Genomic DNA, 6,419 nt, shown 5'->3' on the forward strand with positions numbered 1-6,419 from the left:
TCTTTCGTTCTTTTAATGCATGTCTATTTTTACAAATGGATTACATTCTGGCATTAGGTGCGTCGAGTCTTTGAGCTATTGCTGCTAGTTTTCATTCCTCGAACTACTGGCTGGTCTGACCTATTTAGAATTTTATCACATCAGCTTGCTTACAGGTAAGAATGCCTGTCTGGTGTTTTACATCACGCAAATACTGCATGCTTTCCTTTTTACATTCGTATTCACTGGTGAGAGAGATTGTGGGATACTTAGGGTGTTCTTCATTGGTTTTGAGTGCGTTTAATAAACATTCAGGAGGGCACGGTTTGGTTCGACATCACCTGAACGCAAAAGTAACATGCCAAGAATATCTTGCAATTATCAAACAAGTTGCAAGCAGCAGGTTCTAGGAAAAACAGCAGTAAGTTACGGTTGCTCAAACGCTTAGCGTAAAGCGAGTAGCAATAACACACCTGAGGAAATTTCAGGAACGCAGCGTTAGCCTCTGGAGGCTCAGGGCCGCTTCTATCACCTCTGAAGTGGAGCTGGTGGTCCTGGCGGCTTTATTTTGGCATGGCTTGTGATGTGGCCACTGATGTGACTCTATGCCAGTTAAAACTACCTCCAACGATCTCGCTTTAATGAAACTAGATGGACCTGTGCCTGCGATGAAGGGAATGAATTGTTGAAGGCAGGGGATAGCATGGTTCTGCGTCGTGATGAGTGCGTTAAAACGAGTTTTTTTTCGCGGAGTAGGGTTATGAGCTGTCCTACGGGTAATTTCGGTGCGGTTCTATGTATTACCTAGTGTACAATGTGTTAGCTTCGGTATTCACGGCGGCAATCAACTGCTCAGGGTAGTTGCGGTTTTATAGCGGGGTTATAAGGTATCGGCAGTTGTAATCGAAATCTGCTGGGCCAAAAAAGATGCGCCTAAAATGGTGGCTCGGTTGTAAGGTATTCACCACTTTCAATGTCCGAGATCGGTGCAGGAAAAGTACAAATACTGTCGCGTATCAGCCGCTTTCCGATAAAAATTATTCTGATGCCTCTGAAGAAAAGTGACTCCGAAATCCTTAAAATGTATGCTATGCGATCAGTGGGAGTTAAAGGGGAAGTACTAAGGTTCCCTAGATTAAAAGATCGAGTAATTCTTTGAGTTCTGTTGCATCGTGCTCCATAACCTATTGTCTAAATACATTTTGCTGTACATCGGCATTAAATTTTGTGTGTCAAAAAGTTTGGCTGTACACGTTCTATAAAGATATTGCAACGGAGGTGACAGATTCTTGTTTACAATAACGTTACAATCACTTGCCGTTAATTCAGACCGTGTAATTTAGGCTATTACAATTCAAGAAAACGGTGAACAATAAGATAACTGACACGTTTGTCACTTGCCACTTGCTTACAGGCATATAGAGTTTTCACTTCATGTGCGGGCGGAATTTTAGTGTATAGTGACATACCATTAAGGGTAACAAGTAAGCAGTTGTTAAAGTTTAAATCTTCATGATATAGGACGCAAAATAATTTTGGGCCATAATAAAGGGTGAAATCAGCGGGGAATTGTAATCAGAGAGTCTAGTTAAGAAATGGGGGTCTGAGTGACAGTGCCACGGCCAGAAACAACGGGGCGGCCTGGTTTGTCATTAGTTTTAACATTGGGAAACCGTAGAATATGATACCTTATTTGCTTAAACGTGTAAAGGAAAAAAAAAGGTGCTTTCGTTAATACCTATATTTGTTCAGGCTCATTAAGATTACCTTCGATAATTACCCTAATATTATTCGTGGTATATATAGGGAAAGTTTTGTAGAAAGACGATTCTGGTAATCGTCTTTCGTAGCTTGGCTGATACTGTAAGTTCTGATGCGGAATATAGAATCCGCCTTCATTATCGGTGGGTTAGATAACTATTTTATGGCAACTTGCACGTTCCTCTAGAGCTATCATTCCCTTATAATTAAAGAAACGGTGAAAAGGGATTTGCCTTTCGTATACTACTCGTACTCCGCATTTACGGCGTGTACGGTGAAAAGAGATTTGCCTTTGTTATACTGCTCGTCCTCCGCATTTAATTGCCTGTATGTACCGGTGAAGAAAATTATCAAGCTGTGTAAAAGATGCCAAATGTACATTGCAAGGTAAGTCACGCCGGGTTCCTTCAGCCCCAGAACGGTCATGGATGTACCATTAGAGGGGCCGTCCCCCACAAACACGGACATACATACTTCATTTTGATAATATGATACTATGTAAATATATATTTATATTTATATAAATATTTTCATTGCAAGGAGCTGCAGCCTGTTACTTCCAACATTCTACCTGTGTGCAAAATGATATTTGAGGTCCTGACGGGTTGTTATCGGTTATAGCGATATTAATTTCCCGGAAATCTGTTCATCGATAGCGTGTGACACAGGTAACATTGTTTACTTAACATTGTCAAAGGTCGCTATTACCCGGTAACATAATTTCTTAGGCAATCATCGATAAGAATACTGACTGCTGACTTATGATATGCAAACACGCCGCTTCGACATCTGTGATGATTTATATCACAATATAAGTCTAAGCGACCGGTAGGTCTTTTTTATAAATGTCTGTATTTTACGTTCAAAATGAAGAAATATTTCTTAGGAATCAACGATTTTACGCGCACAGAGCTCACAGTAATGTGTGGCAAAACACCTAGAATTCGGCAGTTCCTTACAAAGTAACATTAAAAATCACCCTTTGCTGTAGACGACACCTAATGTTCTTGCACTTGTGTACATTGGTGTCTACTGTTTGTTGCTGCACCTATTTACCTAGGGTGTTTTTTGTTGCAGATTTGTTTTACGTATCTTTATCAGTGGAGGAAGCAATTAGAGTGATAGAAGGAACGACTTGCCTCACTTTCGTAAGACTTAGTTCGAGTTCCTCTGAATATTCTGCCCACATACTGGAGATTGCGGTTTCAGAATTTCCAAACTGGAACCGGTGAGTGTACAACATATTTTTGTGTATTGGTTAGAAACTTCATTTCTTTACCAAGAATTTGAAATATCCAATATCTTATAGCCTTTTTTAGCTCGCACAAAATGTTCTCTGGAATTGATTATTTAAATCACAGTAATGAAGTTATCAAAGGCTCGATTAAGCCAAGAGGCAGTAGAAATGTCAAAATATAAACTAACCAAAGAAGAGATATATATTATCCCGAAGGCACAAAAAACAAAAGCACAGTTTGTGGGCGTATTCCTAAAAGCAATGATATTAAGATGTCCATACAACTTCATTCGGGTGTAAGACATTTTTCTTAAGTGATTGAATCAGCATTGGGCGATCTGCTGACTTTAGCACCTCTGCGGCGAAGGCAAGCACATATTTATGTTCGCAAAGCCTCGGAATTGTAAGAAATAAAAAAAGTCTGGCATAGAAACAGTAGAAATCCGGATAGTGCTCTTTCTGGCGGATATTTGGAAGAGCTTAATTTAATCGTTTTATTGTTCTCTCTGCTTCTTTTCTGCGTAACACGTGTGGAACATATGATGCAGTGCCATGCAGCCTAAACTGTGTATTTACACTTATGCCATGTTTAACTGTTAGATCAAGATAATACCATGCAACTTTTTATGCGCAAAAATGGGTCGTGCGTTCGACCCTCTGCCGTCCAAATTGCTGGAAGACATGTTGGAGAATAAAGACAGACAGTGTTCCCGCCATTAAGCAACGAGTACTGCACTCAGTGTGGTGCTTCTATGATATGCAGTCCAATAGTCGTTTGCGACTGTGCGTGTTTGCCCTTCCCATAAATAAGGAGATCAATGGACACCGATAATAGGTCCCGATTTCTGCACGTGCATAGATGATACGATACCACACTGCTATTGCGTATTGGAGCGCAGGGCTGTACTAAGTTCAAACGCAAGGCAAAGAAATATTTGTTGTTCCGTGCGCTTATATGCCCGCTTCCAGTTTCCTTCAGGGCAGCAAAAATGAGTTTGGGGGTTCATGTGTTAGTGCATTTGTATGTCAGATGTTTATGATTTCGCATAGTTTGCGATGAATTTGTTAGTATATTATTAGGACAAACGTCAATATAATACAAAACATTACATGTTAGTTCGATCACGTACGTGCGTTTTAATTAAATTAGAACTGTACGATGTTTCAGAACAGAACGGAATTATAATGTTTATTCTACAAAAATTGATGACAGACAGTTGGTAAGAATTTGTAAAAGACATTTTGGTAAAACGAAACAAACAAACAGAAAATAACGGTGTGATATGAGCTAACAAAATCTACAAGCTCTCTGAGAAGGCGGACATAGCCAAAAGAAAAAGCAAACTCCGTTGTCTTCCACTCTGCAAAGAAATATAATCTGCGAACCTGGATACAGTACACGGAGTGGCCTCAACAAAATTGGTTTGTTCGAAATTGAAGCACGTTTGTTTGGTAGTATACTTACTACTAAATAGTGTGAATAACACCTGAATGGACCCTAACCTCATCCCAGTACAAACAAATAAGCGGTCTTGTTCCCTCTGGCGTCTTACCATCCTACGTATTCTGTAACAAACGGAACCCATTCGCATGACCGCTGAAGTCACAGGACAGGTACCACTGGGCCATGTACCGTTCTTGCGTAACCACCCACCACCGCAACAAATATGGCTACTGCAACGTCATTAAACCTGTAGCAGCGCTTGCATGCACTCCCCCTTCATACTCTTCGAAGTCATGCACGCATATATCAGCAAACTATTATGTTACCTTGCTTAGATGTAAAAGACACTCCTGAAAGGTCGCTCCAAAAGCCCGTTTTCCCCGAACAGGCAAGCTCCTGTTCATAGTGTTGGAATTCGCAGCTACTGGATTTTCTGAAAATTAACAACGCAATGGCTAGGGCAGCAGCTTAACGTTGCTTTCTCTGTCGTTCGCACTGATATTTAAGCCGACATTTCTTCATTTCTTGCTACACCTCCCCCAATGAAACGACATGCTTCCCTCCCACAGCGAGTAAAAGCTTATAAGGCATCCATCGTTAGTCAAGCCGAAAAATAGGTCCCAGTAGATTTCCTTCCCCTTCCTAAGCCTCTTATTGCCCATGTCCCAAACCAAGCCATATCCAAACTCCTCAAGTAGGCAGGACCGCTCAAAGGGCGCGTTCAGAAATGAGACTTGCACGATTATATGTATCACCAGCCCGATGGGTATGTCACTCGGTAGCAGCATAAATATGAGCGGCGCGTGGCACGCCCGCTCCCTCCAAGCCCCACCCGTGCACGCAAAAGCCGGTAACCGGTGATCGGTGTATATTTAGGCGGCGCAACCTCCAGCAGCAAAACTATCCCTCGCACAGTATTCGATCTCAAGACGAATTCTGGGGTTACGCCGGCGTTTCAACCGGGCAAGTTAATCATCTGTTGGGTGGTGCAGCTAATCTGTTAGGTGATGCTTGAGCTAGAAACGGCGGTGGCTGCATGTTCGAAAGAGGAAGCGTTCGGGCGATTTAACACCGATTCACGCTAGTGGTCATTTCCCGAAGTCATCGGGTCACAGCGAACCACCCTCGTCAGCCGATCTCGAAACTTGCGAAAGAGGCATGCGTGATGCCGAGTTGAGTAACAGTTTGTTGTTCTTTGTGGTTTGTTGGAAAGAAAGGAAAATACGTGTACTGGGCATATTTTTGAGCTCGGCTTGGAGCTCACCTGTACAAAAACCTTTTGCGGGAAAATACAACTCGAGTTAGTGACTGGAAAAACAACAGTGTTAGAGAGACCGAGAAATAAATAAAGAAAGGTGAAAGAATTACAGATTAGGCTTGTAAAATGCGCACATCAATCAGTAACATGGCATTCCAGGCTAATGCTGCTGTGTGATGCCGGTCGTCTCCGGGTAATCTAGCACATACGAGGGTACTTACCATTGTGTTGCTTGAGGCTCCTTCTGGAACTAACTGTCCTCCATCAGACGCTGGCAAAGCATTTACGCTAGACCGACGCACGAGGTATGGTTAAAATCATAGTGGCTGCTCCAGCAGTTTAGGTTCCCAACAGCCCGCTCATTAAGGATTGTTCTGCCTCCCGTTTTGATGCATGAGCTCCGCCATGGTGCTGCAGTCCAAGTGCATGCGGAGCACCAGGCAGTGGTGTCCGGGCTGATGCGAGCACGCATAGGCCCCGGCACCAGGGAGCTTATCACCTTCCATAGTCAGTGCGTATTGTCATCCCATTCCGAGCCAGGACTGTGCGGCCCTAGTCAATGTCACAATAATATGGGGTGCCCTCCTCTTGAATCTACTTTCCCTGAATGCCGGTACAATTGTTGCCGCAGATGTCACGGTCACCCGAGAGACAGTGGAGCCGCACGTCGCCGCCTCGGGTGACCACCGGTGCAGTTTTGCGGTGCAGTTCTGCAGTTCTGCGGGTGACCCAAAGGAGCG

Source organism: Haemaphysalis longicornis, unplaced genomic scaffold (genome assembly GCF_048455015.1).
Source record: "Haemaphysalis longicornis isolate Haplotype H1 unplaced genomic scaffold, Haemaphysalis longicornis Haplotype H1 scaffold_8, whole genome shotgun sequence".
NCBI lineage: Eukaryota > Metazoa > Arthropoda > Arachnida > Ixodida > Ixodidae > Haemaphysalis > Haemaphysalis longicornis.